Genomic DNA, 19,899 nt, shown 5'->3' on the forward strand with positions numbered 1-19,899 from the left:
GATAATTAACAGCTAAATCAGAAAAACCTTGCTGGGGCCAGAGCAGCACGGATTTACAAAGGTTCTGAAGCATTCAGCAGCATTCACTTTCTAGCCTAGGGAAATTTTTAGTGATGTTTCTCATTCTGACAGGCCATGCTGAAAGTTTGCCTGTAGTGAGAGGAGTTTTTGCACTTCATTACAACAGTGGATAGTTTACTAACTGAGAAAGTAAGATGGATGGACAGATTAATTCCTTATGGAAATAGGGGCATAGAGCTGACCTTGTTATAGCTTAGCGATCGTGTGCTGTGGCAGTAGTGTACCTAAGAGAGTGATCCTAAAGCGTAGTCTTTCTCATTTTTCTCTTTGGTGCTGTGTATATCAATGAGGTAAATGACTCTTGCTCATTTGTCAAAGTACTTGGTGTTGTTTCCCACACAATGTTCAAATTATTGCTTTACTGATTTCCTTAGCTTTCTTTCAATTTATTTAAAAATAAACCAACATCAAGTGAAACTTTTGATGTTTATGGTAATACAGAAAATGAATCAAAGTTGTTGGTTTTTTTTAACTTTATAGACTTAGCCTAAAAAAGTTGAAAGCACAGGAGACAATTGCAATGTGAATGTACACATCTGTCCATAGAAACTGTCTTAATTGTTTATGGATTTGTAATGGGAGGAGTGCTCAGCGGCGTTACATGATGCGTGCTCTTGGGTAATGCTGGAGCGACAGCTCTGTACACGGTTTCAAGAGAGATTTCAAGAGCAGAAGCAGAATAAACTTGTCGCTTCCACCTTGGAAAGTTCCTTTTGCTTTTGCTGTTGAGATTGCCAGCCAGACTGCTTACCAGTGCCAGTATGGTATAAACACCTCTTAATTAGCAGCTGGGTTGAGTTTTCCAAATCATTGTAAACAATCTACTGAATATCCAGCAAAAGCCAACCAATTTCATTTGTTGCTGAATCGCTTTGGTTAATTCGCAGCAATACCAATTATACAATTGTGGTCCTTCAGCTAGTAGGATCCAATTCAGCCTTCTGCCTCTAATCCTGTGGCTATCGATAGCAGGCCCCTCTCTAACACAGGTGGAAGGAATGCACAAGAATTACAGTTCTAGGAGCTTTGTAATCTCCAGCCGTCATCCTTCTGCCACAGTTATTACTCTGGCCCATACAGAAAGAGTGTATCATGTAGAGCAGGCTGTAGCTGAAGGCTTTCTGGTTTAAAATGAGATTTAGGTACCTCTTTTAATATTAAGCAAGTGACTGAAGAGAAGGAATGGGAAATGTTACAACTGTGATACTAGTATTTTGAGAAGTGCAATGAAAGCTTTATCTGTAACACTTCAAATATTGCCATTGTTAATATATTCTGAGGGAGAGCTGAATGCAGATAGGAGAAGTTTCTTGGGTGTACAGCAGTAGAAACGCTGTGTCCGTCTGGTTTTCATTCTTTGCAGACAGGACGAGCAGTTGCTAAAGCAGTTGCTTTAAAAAAATGAGTTAAGTCAGCCTATCTGGAATATATTTGTCAAAAGTTTGGAGTGTTTCCATTAGTATGTAAGTACCAAGAAATATATCATAAAAGCCAGTTGGCCTCACAAACTTTGAATCTAATACCAGTTAATTGTATCAAGTTGCAGTTGTTTTAATGTTTTCTATGTAAGGGGTCAGAGTTCCAGCAAACATGTTTTTGGAGTTGTTGGCAGCTAAAAGAGAAAGGCTGCTTTATTGCTCTTTCATACTATTCTGATTTCCATAGCCAAGAAGGCACCATTAGAGTTTTTATTATTTTTAATTTTAAAATGCTTTCGAAAATATATTACACAAGGACACCTGCAGGAGCAGAAAAGTTCTGAAATTTTGGAAACTAATTCTGCTTTGGGAAGAGACATTTTCTTCTATATGCTAAAGAAAAAATAAGATTTCAAAACCTTTATTATGGCTTTGTAGCAGTGCTAAACTTCACTTAATAAGCCATTTTTCTGCTTAATATCACCTGGTCACATCTTTGCTGTGCTTTTAAACCAAGACCAATCTTTGCTTTCATTGCATCTTCATTTCCACTTTTGGCTTTTAAGAAGAGTTTGATGCACACCCTCAATTCCTAATACATGTGTGATGCTTTCCCCTTAAATTTTTGATCTGTTCCATGGGTAGAGTCAATAAATTTTAAGAGAGACTGCAGATGTAACTGTCAACTCCTCTGGTCCCATATCAAGATGGAATTGTGTAGTCACAGAAGTCAGAGATGGAAAAACCCTATTAGGTCATCTTGTCCGTCTCTTCTGCCAGTTCATAACGATTCCCTGCAGCGTGTTCTCCAGTGAGTTGTTCAGCTTAGTTCTGGAGAGTTCTTCTGAAAGGCCTGCAAAGCCTTTCCTGTGGTTCTCAGTAAGTACCGTTCACTTGTCTGGTTTTAGTCTAACATGACAGGGCCAGATTGTATCTGTATTACTCCTGTAATGCAAATATTAATAACTGTAAGAGCAGTTGATATTTTTGTTGAATAAATTATTTGGGTTTAGGACCAAACCTGCATCTTCTGATTTTGGTAACTGACTGAGGAAGTAAACAGCAGCTAAGAATTTCTGTGGTAAATTTCACCTGTCCTGTCTTCTACAAATAGTTCATTATTTCTGTGTATTTACTGGCAATTTGCTGAATTGTTTCTAGGAATAGTTCTTGGTCTATGGTTCTTTCACAAGCAGCTTCGAGTGACCCAGAACTGTAGTGACAACTGGTTTGGTTAAGTACTGAGCGTGTGACACTCTATATGCCCTGATAGGTTAAAATTAACCCAGTTTAAGTGACAAACGTGGCAGCAGGGAAAGTGTGTGTCTGGCAACGAATGCAGGAGGCAAGTCTCATTTTTAACCCTGGCCACACTATTGAATCATAAGTAATTCCATCTCTGTGCCACAGCTTGCAATGTGTAAATACTGTCAGATGAAATGGCAGTGAGGTTGCCTCTCTCAGTAAGCCTTTGTGAAGGTCTAGGAGACTGAAATTCCTGGATAGATGGTGCTAAAGAAGAACAGTGTTCATCACCATTGTCTGTAAGGATTGTTTAATAACTTAAACTCATTTGGGTATGAAAATTTCATCTCTACATTCCACTCCGCTGCTTAAGTGCCAGAGGAAAGATTTTTCTAATCGATTGTGTGAGTACTGCTGCTCCCCAGACTGACAAGTGATGGTTGCCCATTATTCAAACATTCCCTTGCATTGAACCGCCTCTCTTTGCCTTCACGTTAAGTAATGCGTTTGCATTATTGTATTGTGTTGACCACGTCGAGGTCAGAGCACGGAGCGTGGAATTGCACAGTCCCTCCCATCCACTGGAAGGGAAAGCCAGGTTGTGGGAGGAGGCCAGCAAAGGACTGCAGTGCTGGTAAATCAGACTTTGCAATACTTGACAACTCTCCATACAAATATATACGGCACTGCGCTCAAACAAGAACTGATAAAATTCTGTAGAGCTTGATTCCAGTGTAGCAATTGCATGTTAGAAACAAGCAGACTATGTGAGAAGACTCAAATGTAGCAGATTTCCATAAGACATGGAGGAGCTGGGTTTTGGGACTTGGAGAACACAGGCCTATGAATTCCCTTGTTTCAATCTGCAGCCATATGTTAATTTTCACATATTCTGTGAGTAGGGCAGAAACACTTTCTTCATAGGGTATGCTAATTTCCTTCCTAGGGATCTTTGTGTATCACTTCTGTGAATGTAGGGTTCATCTGTCAGAGTTTTTCAGACAGGGGAAAAAAAAAAGCTTATGCTTTTGAGGGACAATGGACACAAACTGAAATACCTTTTTCTTAAGTGTAAGTAGAATATTGTGTATTGTTATGGTGAGGGTCATTGAACAGTGGAATAGTTTGCCCAGAGAGCTTGCTTGTGAAGTCTCTGTCCTTGAAGATACTGAAAATACCATGACAAGGCCCCGAGACACCTCCCCTGTTTGATGCTGCTTTGAGCAGGGACATTGGACTAGAACTCCAAAGGTCTTTTCCAACCACAATGTTCCTATGATTTTGTCATTATCAGAAAGGCCCCAACTTGGAAAAACAGGGATTTTTCCCTTGGAAAGGGTCAGAAGTATCCAGATTTAAGACAGCTAACTTCAACTTTTGGATATTCTATATCTGTCTTTCTGAAAAACATTCTGGCCAGATCCTAGATTAAAATATGTGGCTCAAATAGAATGACACCCTCATTACATTGTTTTTACTCTTGCGTCTCATCATGAAAAATATTCATTGCCACTTATGACCTTAATTTTATAAGTTTCCTTTAAATTTCTAGACAAAAGAAATAGGTGCTGCCCCCACAGTGCTGCGGTGAACCTCAGCTGTCCCCGTATCAGCCAGGCATTTCTCCAGAAGGCCCTTGGGATTGCTGAGTAATTGGTAACCTGCGGGAGCTGCTCTCCTCTCTGCGCTCCTGCCAGTCGAGGGAGACCGCCAGCAGCATTGCCTGCCTTTCTGTGAAACCATGTGTACGTAGTAAGAAAGCGAGGGAGGAAGAAAGTCTCTGATCAATCCAAACCCATGCTGCTGCTCAGCAGCAACTGCCTTGTCATAAAGCTTGTGCCTCCATTATAGCATACTTGAGCATCTTGCAGAATGCAAGGCAATATATAAAATAAAATATTTATTTCATTAAAAATCCCTTATGTCCTCATTTTCAAGGAGTAAATTATCAGATTTAGAAAGTTTTCAGGGGCATTTATATAATAATAATAATGTCATACAGTCTTCACGGTCTGTTGGAAAGATGAGAATGTCATAGTTTTTTTTAAAAAAAAAAAAAGGTGCTCCTGTTAGGGCATTGTGAAATAGTGAATAAGTAGGTGAGAGCTTCCCTCAGGAGCTTAGCTTCTGGTTGGGCTTAATATCAGTGCAGTAGTCTCTGCAAGAGGAAACAGGTTTTTCCTATAATGAACGTTTTTCCAATAGGAAGAAAATAAGACAAATCTCAATCTTAGGAACGCATGTAGATTTTTATGGCCAGAGTACTTTAATTTTTTTCCTTTCTTTTCCCTACATATCTAATTAAAGTAGCATTATTCTGACAGGTAGTAAAGAACAAACATGATGAATAGAAGAACTCTCAATGGGCAGTGGTAGTCCACCCCCAGAGAAATGAGCAGCTGGTTTACTTTGGCCGTTTTCCAAACCCCACAAAGAGTTAAATCACATTAGCTTTACAAAGAACTAAGACGTTTGTTTTCGCTATGACTGCAGTGTCTTCTCTTGAAGAACTTACTATTTTAACCCTATTATGCATTTTGAGATACTTCTGGATCTCAGTCAGGGACACTACCCTAATAAAGATGTAAGGAAGAAATTGCGTGGGAATTGTGAAGAAAAATAAGTTGTTCTGCTTCTTCTGGAAGAAAAAAATAAAAAGAACAAACAAACAAAAAAACCCTTCTTCCTATTATAACTTTAATTCTGATCTATTTATATGTTTACCTAATAATGTAAATCAGAAAGGATTTAAAGAATTGATGAGGTTAAACTGGAAATGCTCTAGTTACTGCCTGGAGGGGGAAGGAGAATAGAGGAGTGTGAGAGCTATCCAGCGTTTCCAGCCCTGGGCTGCATCCCAAGCAGAGAGGGTGTAGGGCTCTCCCCAGGTTTCCTGCCCAGGCTGGGGTCACCTCAGAGGGATGCCTTCCCTCTCTTCCACTTTTCCCTTCATCTTGAAATTGCTTTGGGTTAACATCTGGAACTTTTTTTTCTAATCAACATCATTTCCTTCACTAGAGCAGAACATTTTCATGATTGGGGAATTCCTACGGTTTGAGATCAGCCAGAAAAAAGTCAGAGAAGTTCTGGCTTCGCTTCCATTCTCTCTCTTTTATTCTAGTACGTGAAGAAGTGTGTCTGAAATCTGCGTAATGCTTAGTCTTACTCCACTGAAAAAATTAAAATTCCTTAAAAGGAATACGGCAAGTTCAAGGTTTTACTAGGAACCTATATTTATCTTTGGGACTTTAAAAGCTAATGCACCATACAGTCTTAGGGACACAGTGATATAGTTTAGAGTCTGTAGCGATTCAGATCTGAAAACATAAAGCCTGTTGTGAACCCCACAACTCCTCCAGGGAAGCCTGTGAGAGGTATGCAGGGATCATCCACCACTGAAGGGGAAGGCAAACACTTCTTAACTTCAAACACAAATGTTTAAAACAGAGTGAAGAGTCTGTGGGCTTTGGCATTTCCATGGGAATGTAGGAAATGGAATGTGTTTGTTACGTTTGGAATTGAATACTGAGCTGGAAACCCAAACTTTTCATGCTGTCACTTCTGTAACAACATCAAGTGGTAATGAATGTTTTGTTCTTTGTTGCACCCAGAAGGAAGCCTTTCCTAACCTAAGTGCCTGTGAGTATGACGTACCACAGCAAGAAAGAGTGGCCTCCATTTAATAATACCATGTCTCGGTCAGTCTAAACACAATTTTTGGTGCCTTCTCTGCTAGACAGAAGCCAGTGTTCCATTCGTCGTGGTTACTCACTTGTTATTTTGAGTGCAGCATACTGTACTCATTCTTGATAACTTTTTTCATGTTACCTTTTGGTGCAGTCCTCAGGTTTATATTCTTTCCACACAGAGAATTTTTGCTGCTCCAGACTCAACTGTGTTGCAGTTTTGCCTTCTCTGTGGTTGGCATATAAATTTGTTTGAATGTAGATGGCACAGAACTCTGAATATTTACGAAAATTATGTTTGGGGATTCTCAGCCATCTTGTATTCCTGGAAAGAGAGAATGGACCACTCCAAACAAAATAATCCTCAACCTTGAAGTTGCACTTACAATCAGTGTGCTGTCAATACCATGAGCTATTTGAGTCTGTATAAAGGAATGTTATGTAGCTTTTATAAACGTGGAAGCAGCACAGGAGATGCAGCATGGGATGTCTGGGGCCGCAGAGGGGAGTCAGTAGCAGAGCTGGTGCTGGAGTTCAGAGATGGTTTCAAATGTAGGAACTTCAGCATAGATTTGCCAAATCCTACATAGAGGGGTGGAGCGTCAGTCAGGCATTCCATTTTGGTGACTTTTATAGAAACCGTCTCGTGTCTGTGTGCTGTCTGTGAATACCACCAGCCGTAGTACCCGTGGGAGCACTCACACACTTCTTGTTCCTGAGCGATGCTATCCTGTTCGCCAGAGTCGTGATACTGTTAGTACTTCCATACTCTCTCTAAATCTTACAAGTAACTTAATAAATACCTGCACGCTTCCAGGAGTTCAAACTCCTCTTGCTTCAATGATCTATTTCCTAAGAGTGAAATGATCTTAAAATTTCTTTCCAAGTGCTTTTTAGACTGTTCCTCCTTGGCTTGCCTTCATTGTGAAAGGCTGTTTTTGGTTTCTTGGCCTGATTTTTTCACTCACGTAGTTAATCTTCTTCTGGCTTCTGATAAGCTGCCAAATGTTTAAAATCTGCTTTGGTATTCCCTTGTAAAAGAGGTTGGATTTACCAGAGTTCATCACTGTAAGCTATTTCTCAATTTTTGGTGTTTATTTTGCTATAAGATCATTCTAGCAAATGAATGAACAAACAAACCCCCCATTTTACTGGTTACTCATTGTCAGGAATATGAACGGTCGTTGCCTTTCTAATGAATTCCATCGTTTCCTCTAGCGCAAACATTGCTCTCCTCACTTGTAATGATTTCTTCCAGACTTGGTGGGACTCCTGTCTCAGAGCTGTTGCAGCTATTGGCTGGTTTTGGAGCTCATCAGATGCTGCCAGACAGGTTACATGCTTTCTGTAGATCTTCCTGGAGATCCTTCAAACGAGCTTGTGTTGTATCTCAGTCAGCAAAACTCTGCTCCTAACTTCAGCCTGATATTCAGAATTCCTTCACTGGAAGGGGTGCTTTCTACTCCTTTTACTGTACTGCCGCGGAACTCCTGCGTTGCGGACAGACATAGTATACCCACTGTACCTTAATTAGTACTTTGCTTTTTGCTGTAGTAAATGGGGCTCTGAAACTCAGATTTATAGATCCATATCTACAGGACCCGTGTATCATCATGTGGTCTGACTTTTTGCAAAGCACAGGGCCAGAGATTTATACGGAGGTACAGAAACAATTAGGCAGATATTTGATGAATAGGAATCTGGGCAAGAGGGGTAGATCCTTTCATCAGATTTCATGAAAAACTTGGTCATTTGTCCCTTGTCATTTTTTAATAGTACTGATTTATAGGTGGAAAATACCAATGTTGGGATGATAGATTTTTGGGTCGTCTTTGTGAATGATAAGACTTTCCTCAAAGCATATTCATCAGTATGCTCGGTGAATATAGACTACTGGTTGTAGAGAGGTGGGGGTTGGCCTCTTCTCCCAGGTGAAGAATGACAAGACCAGAGGAAATGGTCTGAAGTTGCGGCAGGGGAGGTTTAGGTTAGATATTAGGAAGAATTACTTCACTGAAAGAGTGGTCAGGCACTGGAACAGCCTGCCCAGGGAGGGGGTTGAGTCACCGTCCCTAGAGGTGATTAAGAAACGTCTAGATGTGGCACTTCAGGGCATGCTCTAGTGGCAGAGATTGTAGGTTGTTTGTGGGTTTTTTGTGGGTTTGGGTTTTTTTTTGGGTGTGTGTATGGTTGGACTCGATAATCTAAAAGGTCCTTTCCAGCCATGAAGATTCTATGATTGTGAGCCTACTGATGCACATGATACTTTCTGCATGTTTCTTCTATAGGCTAAAAGATTTGACTACTGAGTCGGGAACTGGTCATTCTTATCCTGTACCTGAATATTCCTGTGATTGTCCCATTTCATTTTATAGCTCTTTGTGAAAAGCTTTCTTACTGTGTTCGCATGCGTGGTCTTGCACTTACGGAAGAAGGTCCTGTTGCTGTTTGTTACTTTTTCTTGCATTATACATGGGTTTGTGCAACTGGGAATTTGCTCAGCCTCTGCATCTGCCAGTGTGGTACCTCCTGCGGTGGGGACCATCTCTGACCACCAGCAGCACACCTGCATGTGGAATTCCCCTGGACAGCAATTGGCAATGCAATGGCATAGTGGACCTTTTATAGCTGGCATCACGACGTTACAATCATACTTGCAAACCACCTTTTTCACGATAATATGCTTCACTAGTTCCTACTGAGTAGCTGTTTATTCTGTAGGCAAATTTGTTAGAATAATTACACCGTTTCAGGAACATTCAGAGTTTTTTGAAACTTCTGGGGTGCTTTTTTTTTTTTTCAAGGTGGCAAATACTTGCAAACATTTTTAGGGTATTATTTTGAACTTCAGTTTAATTTAAATTATTTAATTTGTGAAATAATACTTTTTAGAATCCCAAATATCTAATTATAATGAAAGCCTGCGCTATGCTATCAGTAAGATGCTAGTTGGAATGCCACTGCTGGTTGTCTCCTAGGAAAGTCCTGTATTTTGTGAAGCGCGCGTGTAGCGGGCAGCCTCCAGGGTGTCTTTAGTCACTGCAGATTGCACTTTGAAACCTGATACTTTACATTTCTTTCCAAATTCTCTTTTTAGAGACTTCCTAAATCTTCCTTTATTCTCTGCAGTTCTGTTTGAAAATATTGTATGTTTCTACATCTTTGCTGTCATATTTTTGTAATATAACGTATGTGACTTTTACCATCACAACAGGTCAGTGGTGCTGTGCTAATACATGAGTAAATTGAAGTTGTGTACACAGAAATGGAAACCAGGCTCTGAAATGGTCTGTGAATGAGGTCTGGCGTATTGTGAAGAGCTGGAGGAGAAGTAGGCTAGAAATAGCGTTTCATTAGAACTAGTCCTGCTCATATGCAATTACCCATGTGAATAAAGGCTACTTAAATGAGTTTGCGTTTATGAGTTTGGGCTTCATGATAGCACAGGTTAGCCCGATTGGATAAGGTAGAAAAGCAGGAATTTCCCCTCCACTGCTTAAGGAAGGTGTCTGCAGTAATACTGCCCTGCTGGTGCTCAGCAGTCTCTGCCAACTTACTGGCTGTGGCAGTAAGCTGCCTGCCTTTGCCAAAGCAATTAGGATTCATGAGTCTAATTAGCTTTCATTTTGTCTCTTCTTGAAATTATTGTCTGTGAGATGGTTTAAGGAAATGCACAGTCGACCAGTCAAGTGCATAATTAATTTTTATTTGGAGAATACCAAAGTTGGAATAAACCAAATAAAATTAAGTGTCCTTCTTGACTCCACAGGCATTGCTGCCTTCTCTAACAGCAAAGGTCTGACTGCATGTCTGAGTTGCCCTGGGACAGACTATAGTAAATTTGTGGACAGTTATGGTGGGTAGTAAACAAATAAGCTTGTGTCTGACTTTTTTTCAGTAATTCAGGTTATTGATCCTAAGAATTAAAAAGCAAAATAGCTGCACGAGAACTGGTGTAGTTGGTTTCATTACAGTGTTTACTTGTAATAGCCCAGGACCCTGAGTGAGATCAGGACCCCATCTCTTAGACACTGGAAAATTGCATAATAAGAAACAGTTTACTTGGTTTCTCTATGAATATAATGAAAAGAACAAACTAGATCCTGTATGTTGTGAAATAATGTTTCAGTGGAGTAATATTCCCTAAGAATAATGAGTAAATATTTGCAGAAAAAACAGGAGTAATACACCTTTCTAGGCACCCGGTAGGTATCCTGGCTCCTTCAGGATATCTTGGAAGAATTTTTCTTGCTCTTTTAGATTGAAGGCATTGCATACCCTCCTTAAACTGTCATGGTGTAAAATTTTTGTTTATATGTGGGTGTATAAACCATGCACAGTACGTGACTCTTGCTGTTATTTGCACACAACACAATCCCAACTTCTTTAAGTGTTTTCTAAGCACTTAGAAAAACTGAGACTGTATCTGCTGTGTCCTCAGCGTTGTCCTTGTGCTGTACGTCTCCAGGTTCGGAGGAAGGGGGAAGCTTCCTTGCTCAGTGCTTCCCTGATAACTTTAACCTTTCATTCTCAGGAAGACGGACAGTCTCTGTCGTCTTTAAAATATCCCCGTGTTATCCCCATACATAGCTACGATGATACATCCTCTGGTTTTCATTAGCAACATATTCACTTACCAACTATTGTTTCTAAGGTTTTGAAATGGCCTAGATTGATGTTTATTATTAAGGCCTGCAAATATTGTTCAGCTTAATGCTATTCTTTATTGCAAAAGAAAAGCAAGCAGTTTCGTTTGGGAGTTCAGATTTCATGCGCATTCAAAAGCCTGGTTTTTAAGGTTTGTGTTTGAAGAAGGTTTTTTGTCTTTCATGGCATGTTTCCTTTCTGTTTAGAATATTAGCTTTATTGGAAAATTAAAGTTTTTAAAGAGCCTTTTTGAACTGTCTGGGACCCAGTCATCAGCAAACAGTTATGGTTCTGGTTTAAAATGTCTTTTGCTTCTGGGTTGAGGGAATAAAAGAAAAATTAGTGGTACTCTCAGAATTCATATTGCCAAAGCTAGCTGCTGGTGAATTTGTAACGTTCCTTGTTTGGTTCTGAAATGTACACTCATCCAGTGTCAAAGATTCTTTTTAGCTATTAGTTTGTCAAATAGCATTTTGAAAAGGCTTAAAGCAAGAAGAAAGTTGTGTGTAGGTAGAAAAAAAATTACCATCTTCTTGTAGCGACTTTTAGGAACAGCCACCTAGCATTTCTTCTGTCTTGTTGCTTTTCGGTGTTCTCTGTGTGAGTCTTTCACATAGCAACAGGGTGATAAAGACACTTAATAGGCAAATACAAATGTAAAATAATAAACTCCAGTTTCATCACCTGGTGCCAAATTAGAATATTTATTTCATTCAAATTTGAATACTGACAAAATGTCAAATCAATATTGGCCACTTTAGTTTTGAAAATACTTAGTTGATATTCTGTATGACTTTTGCACATATGGAAATTATGTGGCCCTAAAAGTGAAAAATTAATGTCTTACGGGAGAGTATAATTATGTGTTTCCAGTATAAGACAACCCCAAGAAATACAGAAAATAGCACTGAAGACAGATGTTCAGGAAAATGAGATAAATGTCAAGATCTCAGGATTTTCACTGTTTATTAAACCTGTACGGCTTTTGAAGTTCATATAGCTGTAATTATACTGCATGCTTACAAAAACAGTTTCTGCCAGTAACAAATGTTTTTTCACCAAGTGGTTGATCCATGAGATATGTCCATTTTGCCATCTAACAAGAAAGAAGTGCTCATTAAGGAAATCTGCAAGATCCACCAAAGTACAGAAAACTTTTAACTGATGCATAGGATGTTGTGTTGATTCTTTTACATAAATGTCAAATTCAATCCATGACCTTTTTTATTACCAATAATTTAAATTGCTACAGGGAAAAATAGAACCCATGCAAAAGTTTCTTCCTTTATTTATGATTTAAGAACAGTTTTGTCAAATAGCAATTCCTTAAAATAAAAAACATCTGGTTGGCAGAAGTGCCCTGTCAGCAGACAGCGGCAATTACACTGAGGCCAAACAACATCTTAATTAGTTACAAGGCAGCCCCACTGACAGAGAGAGGAGCTGTTCAAAGCTAAATAAATCTGTGACTAAATTCATCCCTTTATTCAATGTGTTCCCCCAGGCCCCCCTTCTTTTTTTTATATGTATGTGATTTAAATCTCAGACCAGAAGAGGTTTCACCAGAAGCGAAATCAAGGCTAAATTTTGACTAACAGAGTGGACTCCAACAAGAAATGTTAATCTGTATTTTTGCTTTTAATTTATCCTGCCAAAACATATGCAGTGAGCCTCAGTTACGTGAGTGGATTTTGGTGAGGGGCCCTGATGGGTATTTAAGAGAGTATTTAAGTAAAAGGCTGCTTACTTAGCCTGACAGTCTTCCCATTTTCCTTTTCCTTTACTGTCAATACCTGATATTTGTGGAAGAACTTCCAAGCTTGTCGGGCTCTTTCTCCAAGTGACTACTGTCTACCACAGCTATCTGTACATAGAGTCCAGCTGCTCTTGTGTCAGAACACTCTCCTGTCTGAGATGGCTTTTTTCATTGTTATGTCCCTGTCAAGACTCATCAAGTGGCTTCCAAAAAGTCAGGATAGTGACAGAAATGCGTTTTCTGAACCACAAGCTAGCGTGCGAACCAATGGACACTCCCCTCTCTTCATGAGGTAGTATCATCTTATTCTGTTATCTATATAATATCATACACGTGTCAGATGAAAAGACCCAAAGGGGCTTGACACATTCGTATCCATCGCCAAATTTCTTTTTCAACAAAACCAATGAGATTATTGTAATAAATTGCACACACAACAAATAGTGGTTTGCCAGGCACTGTGTCCATCAAGTTGCCGATGCAGAGTCACAGATTTTTATGGTTAGTATTGACTCCTCCTGTAGTTTTCCTTCATCCAGCAAGGGAGTCTTGAAAGCTGTGGGAGTTTCTGCTCATCTGGGACTTGTAACGCGTTCTATATTTTCTATTAGTAATCAGGAGCGATGTCAGCCAGATAGTGAGTGTAGCATTTTGTTCATGTTGCTAAGCCCCATACTTTTATAATAATTGAGATATCTACTTCATAGATACTTCAATTAATATTAAGATGTAAAAAGCATTAAAAAGTTGGACCTGCATCCTCTTTACGACAAATACAGATGAAAGCAACCTGTTGTTGGTTATGAAGATAATAAAAGGAATCTTTTAATGTTTGAGAAGATTAAATTAGCATCAAATTTTTAGAAGAAAAATCAACATTTTTATCGTGTATCTTGTCATCTTACGTACTCGTACAGTACCAAGTAATATAGGCTTTGATTTTTATTTTTTTTTGTTTCGTCAGCATTGCAACTGTAGAGACAGTGATCTAGAACCTGAATTCCATGAGTATCCTGGAGTGCAGCATCTTTCTTCCAATCCAGAAGATGAAAGCAATGTTTTATATTGCTTCCAAGCATTTGTTTTATACAGTGTGTATGTGTCCCTTTTTTCGTTTGGTTGGTTGGTTGTTCTTTGTTTTTTTTAAATGGTGCAGGAACATAGCTTTTATTTTACATTTCAAAATATACAGGAAAAAATGGATGGGATCTAGATATTGAGAGCAGTGTTGCCAAAATGAACTGGAGGATGTAAGGGAATGGCATTCTGTTTCTGATGTTGCTGATGATTTCCTGCTCTTACCAGACATTGAACCCGTAACCACCAGAAATAGTCCTGATTTTCCCTTAATTCTGGAGACAATGAGAAGTGACCCTGAAAAAATGAAACCTGCTTTGCTCATATGTGTAGGGAAAGTATGGGGTCTTGCCAGACTCTCCCAACTCAAAGCCAAGGAACTGGGTGTCTTATATGAGTGTCCTGATCCTGTTTTGCCTCATGGACAGTGAGGGCAAAACGTAGCATGAATTCAGAAGTACTTGATTTCTTCAGAATTACATATGAACCAGTTCCTACAAGGACATCTCTTTTCTGTCCATCTTCTGTTCCTGTTTCATTTAACACTTTTGTAAGACAGTGGACACATGGTCATAGGGAGAAAAGAGAAGCTGAGATTAAATGGAAAGGACTCCTAGCACAACTTCCATTCAGCTGTGTGCTTGCTCCTGTGCACTGCTCAAGCATTTGTAGAATCAAGACATGAGTAAAACGTGCCCTCCTTGACACGTATGTCATAGTTCAGTCTCTATTAATGCACCCGCCGTCCCCCAGTACAGTGCAGCCCCATTAGCTGATGAACAGCGAAGATGACTCAGGCGCTGGCATGCTGCCTAGTTCTTGGATTCCATTTCTGAGCCATTAACATTCTGGATGGGGCAATGTCACAGGATGCAAAGCAAGTGCATTCCAGGTGTTTGAAGATGGGTGCCCCAAGAGGAAGGAGCAGGGAGAGCAAGCAGAGGTTTGGTGATGAGACTATGGAAATGTGGGAGCCATCAGGAGATGCTTGGCCATGTAATGAGTTGCAGTTTTTCAGTTTTCTGAGCAGAAAACAAGTGCCATGTAAGGCTTTCTCTTTCTGAATGAATAAAAAAACATTTTCCTCCTTTGATGTTTCTTTGGGGATTTCATCTGAGGAAATGGTAGTGGGAGGAAGTTTGAATGTAAGCCTGGATACACAGCAAGCGTGAGCCATCAGCCAAGTGCTGAATCCTAAACTATTTACTATAATCAAGGTCTTACCCGGTGGGAAAGTCTGTCAGGCTCAAAGAGCAGGTAAAAGACTAGAGAAAGTAACAACCTATATTTCAGCGTACAGCTCGGGAGAAATGTGCGTCGCTATGGGTAAGAGGTAAGCTCATATGGGCTTAAACCAAAGAACGTATTTCAAATTTTGAATTTTTCTGGCTTCAGCTTAAAGCCATTGCTTCTTCCTAGGCTCAAGAGTCATCTGATGCCTAAGCTTTTCATCTTGCGTGCTGTATTTAGGTAACCTGTCAATCTTCTTTTCCATATATTAAATAGCTTTCTTGGTCTAATAATTATCTTAGTCCAAGCTGTTTTCTCCAGACCTCAAATAATTTTGTCCTGTTAATTCATCGTGTTGTTTCTATTTTTTCAAATACGGTTATTAGAAAGTTTTATAAGATATGCTAGTATTACCAGTGCTCCATGCAAAGTTAAATTCATCCTTCTAATGCCTATTTCTGTATTTATACATGCAATAATCCCATTAGCTGTGTTTGCTAATGTTTTGTTAGAGTAAAAAAAGAAAGACACAAGAAAGGACTGAAAAGGGAAGTGCAACAACTATTTTCCATTTAATCTTTATCAACACATTTTGAAAAAATGAAATGTTAAATTTTATTTAAGACTTTTTGCAGAAAATATTCATCACTTATAAGCCACTTAATATTAACTTAGTAAGAGGCTTCACTGAAGCTGCTCAGTGGGACAGACCTGCAAAGGGCTGGAATCTGGATCATCCAGAGGTTCTGTAGTTGTCTCCAGTCTCTGTAATGCAAAAAAATTAATCAGAAGTGATGTGTACAAACCAGATCTGCTTTCTAGTTCTGCTGATTCCAGCATATATGGAATGTAATATAGCAACAGTTAGAAAGTGTGTAGTTATGAGTTAGTTATGATAACATTGCATGCTAAAGGAAGCCTGGTTCTCTAATAACAATGTAAAGCATCACTCCCTGTAATACATCCCCGTATCTGCTTGTCTTCCAAGTATCCCTGGGTGGGGCCATAAGGAGAACCAAGAGCAGCTGCAGTGGTGAAACGGGGGGAATAGAAGTTTGAATTATTGTTAACATATGTACTGCTGTAATAAACCCCCAATTTGATCACTTACGTGAACACAGCACGTTGCTGAATAAACCCCCTCTGGGTACGTTTGTATTCCAAAACATGTCATAAGGAAAGATTAATAGTTTTGGAAAGGGGTCTTTTCCTTGGGATGAAGATTTCATTTCCTTGCCTGGTACTCTTGGAAACCTTTCAAAAAGCTGAAAGCAAAATAAAAAAAAGGTAAGATGGTGTGTTAAAACCTGACCGATGTCTTGTTTAACTGGGCTAGTAATCAAGCCCAAAGGAGCAAAGGGCAAGCAAGGCATATGGTCGTGGTCTTGGGAAGGCCAATTTTTCTCTGTGAATTAGCTAAAAAAACGTAGGACTTATTGCAATTTGTGAAGTTTGCAGTTTTGGGAAAAAAAAAAAAAGCTTAAGTTGTCTAAGAAATTTTTTTTCCTCTGCTATAAGGAAACGGTATGAAACAATTTTCTTGAAATAGAGATTTGTTTCTGTTATACGGGATTGAAAGAATTTTGCTTTCACATCTGCCTTCTGCCTTTTTATTGCAATTCCTGGAGAAATGTTTAGGTCTCTCTGGCTTCCCCTCTCAGTAACATCCCACTGCCCAAATCCTAGCCCAGCCTCACACTTTGCAAGTCTGGAAGCCAAATCTGCATCTAGTGACCACAGCCTGAATAATTTCAGGAGATCAATAAATGAGAACAATTGACATCAGTGAGACTGCAGATTTTTTTACACCAACTGAAAGTCACGTTTGTCAGAAGGATATTTGAGACCCCAATGTGGCCTCTTTATTGAACCTTATTGCTCGCCAATTCTTCCTCACTTACAAACCAAGTAACCGCCTTCTCATCTGCCTCATGCTCCCCAATGCTTAAGAAGAGCAAAGATAGATTACTGTTGTGGACTAGTTCTATAGGATGAACTGTAGCCAAAGGAATGAAATGTAAAGTTAATTACTGTCTTACAGTCAAGCTGGTTTTCAAGGGCTCTTATGGTGCTCCTATCAACCACAGTATAACCACGAGAGAGGTTTTCTTGTGAGTGGGCTTACTACAGCACGCTACGTTTCAGATGCGTGACATGGTATAAAAAAAAAAAAGAGTGCTCTGCTTAATTGCCATTGGAACTGAGGTATTGCATTAACCCTGATCCAGAACATAGTGAAGCTCAGCAGATTTTAGTGCAGGCATTTGAATGATAAAGGCAGAAGAATGCACTAAATGGACTGGCAGAGAGGATCTGGGCAGGCGTGCTTGAGCGCTAGCGCTATTTGTGTACATAGCTCGTCCCATTTTCCAGTAATGATGCAGCTGCACTTTTGCTAGCAGCAGCACAGTCGGGCTAGCTACCTAGTAATTAATAGATATATGAATTTTAAGACCAGAAAAGACTGTTGTCATTCTCTAATATGATCTGTTGTGTAATTTCTCTCTATTCATTCCTGTCTCGGATTCAGTAGTGGTGCTGGAAGCGGAATGTTCTATTGCATTAAGGGCTCATTTTTTGCCGTTTCTCATTGTTTACAAATATATAAGCCTGGACTTGAATACAATAAAAAAATATTTTTTTCTGACAAAACCTTACAGAGCTACTCATATTTTTTGTTATAGGTGATAAGTACTGTTCATTGTTCTCCTTGTTTCCTTTTGTTTCTGTTATAAATTTTCTACACTTTCTAACTCTATAGTTGTTGCTTTCAGTTTCTCTTATTTCATCTCTGCTTTTTGTGGAATTAGCTGTCTTAGACTTTTGCATCCCTAGTGTTTTATAAATGGTTTTATCTGTTTTAACTAACTTAAAATTCTTTACTGTTGGTGAGATTGCATTTTTTTCCCAATAAGTAAATGCTCTTCTATAGTTTGCAAATATTATTCACATTTTTCTTTTAAGTTACTCCCTCTAAGCTTTTTTGTCTTATAATTGGTTTTGTTGTAGTGAAATTGTCCACTTTAAAGCAGCAAGTATGTATATTATTGATTCAGCCTTTATTTTCTCAAAACAAATGTAATCAAATAATATTCCAATACTACTAATTTTTTATTATTAACTAAATTTCTTTCCATTTCTCAGAAATTCCACTATGACAGATACAATAGTTCTTGAGGGAGGAAATGATGGGTATCATTTGTAAACAGGAATAATTCTTTGTTTGTGTGTTTCTGGCAGCATGAAACTTCGAGCAGACCGTACAAAGATTGAAATCACTCGCTGTAATACATTTTTCCTACCCATTTCAAACAAATGTTTAAACAGTAGACATTTATTTCTCTGGTGTGAGGAACTGTGAGTTCTCTAGTAAAGGAAAACATGATATATAGGGTAACATTTCAAATAGATGATGATGAGAAGGCAATGCTGGCATGATGGAAATCAGCGATGGGATCCTGTATAACAGCTCCTCCCTTGGGTCATAAATGGGATTGAGCTCTTGAGCTTCAGAGCTGAAAACCTAAACACTTACCTCATGAATTACAGGATGTAAAGAGCTCTTGCCTCTATTATCAGGAGCAAAATCTTACCCCCCGTCAGCAAAGTATCAGTAAGGCAGCTACAGGCTGCAAGTTGTGCTAGAGCAGGGAGCAGTTACACAAACGAGACGCTTTTTCAGAAGTGTTATCCAAGAGTAGAATATAGGAATCTGTTCAAAATATAAGAGCGAATCAAAACTGAAATACGAAATTGAGAAATGAAAGAGGGGAAAGACAAAGGAACACTCGATGTTTGTTATTTGTCATATAAGTAACTACTCAGAGCAGGCATTTTTGCATAAGCAGACTTACTCTTAGTTAAGTCCAAAGTGGGCAACAGAGGAAGCAGGGGGAGAAGCAGAGAAGCGTTTCAGGGTGAGTGCAGGAGCTGGCAATTGCTGTGGTAATGGACAGGAAGACAGTGTGAAAATGGGAGTTTAGAACTGGCATCACACTGGATAAGCCTTGAAGTGTGACCTACTAGCTCTGGGCAGGATAGTATTCTGCACAGAGAAAGCAGATCAGTGGCTTCTGAATTTTGTCCCATATCCTGAAAGTAGCACAGGAGGAAGGAGTCAGGCAGATCACGTGTTTGAAATGTGCATTATTTGTCCATCACCTCACTGTCAAACACAGGCTGCTTATAAAGGTGCCATCAGCATTCACCTGGATAATTTCTGTTCTTTTCGTTTATCAGTGCTCAGAAGGACCTCAGTCAAGAGCTGTTTGTATATGGCAGTAGACACGGTGTGCCTTTTGTTTTCTCTATATCACAGCTGAATGCTGTACTTGTGGATAACTGATTCATTTCTATAACTTGCCGTATGTTCTTGTAAAAGAGAAACGTATATGGTTACTCTCCTACAAAGTGCTACTGGGATCTCTCTGGAGACTTTATGTCTACTTCATTGTCATTATTTTTCTTGGTCTAAAATAAGATATTTTGAATTGAAAAATGTGTATTTTGGTTTTTGCTATGAAGGGAAGCAAATGGTCCAGTTGTAAGGGAGGAAATAGTCTCACGGTTTCTTTGAATGGCTGTGATATTTGCATGTGGTACAGCAGAAATTCTCCTTTTTGTGGCCTTAAACCTCCTTCCCCTTGAGCACACACTTAAATCACACATGCATCTGCAGGGCATCTTCCTGCTGGCTCCAGGGACCGGCCTCAGCGCTTCTCCCACCAGTCAGGGCCTGGAGGACCTCCGTAAAATCACA

The sequence above is a fragment of the Rissa tridactyla genome, chromosome 16 (assembly GCF_028500815.1).
Source record: "Rissa tridactyla isolate bRisTri1 chromosome 16, bRisTri1.patW.cur.20221130, whole genome shotgun sequence".
NCBI classification, from domain to species: Eukaryota; Metazoa; Chordata; class Aves; order Charadriiformes; family Laridae; genus Rissa; species Rissa tridactyla.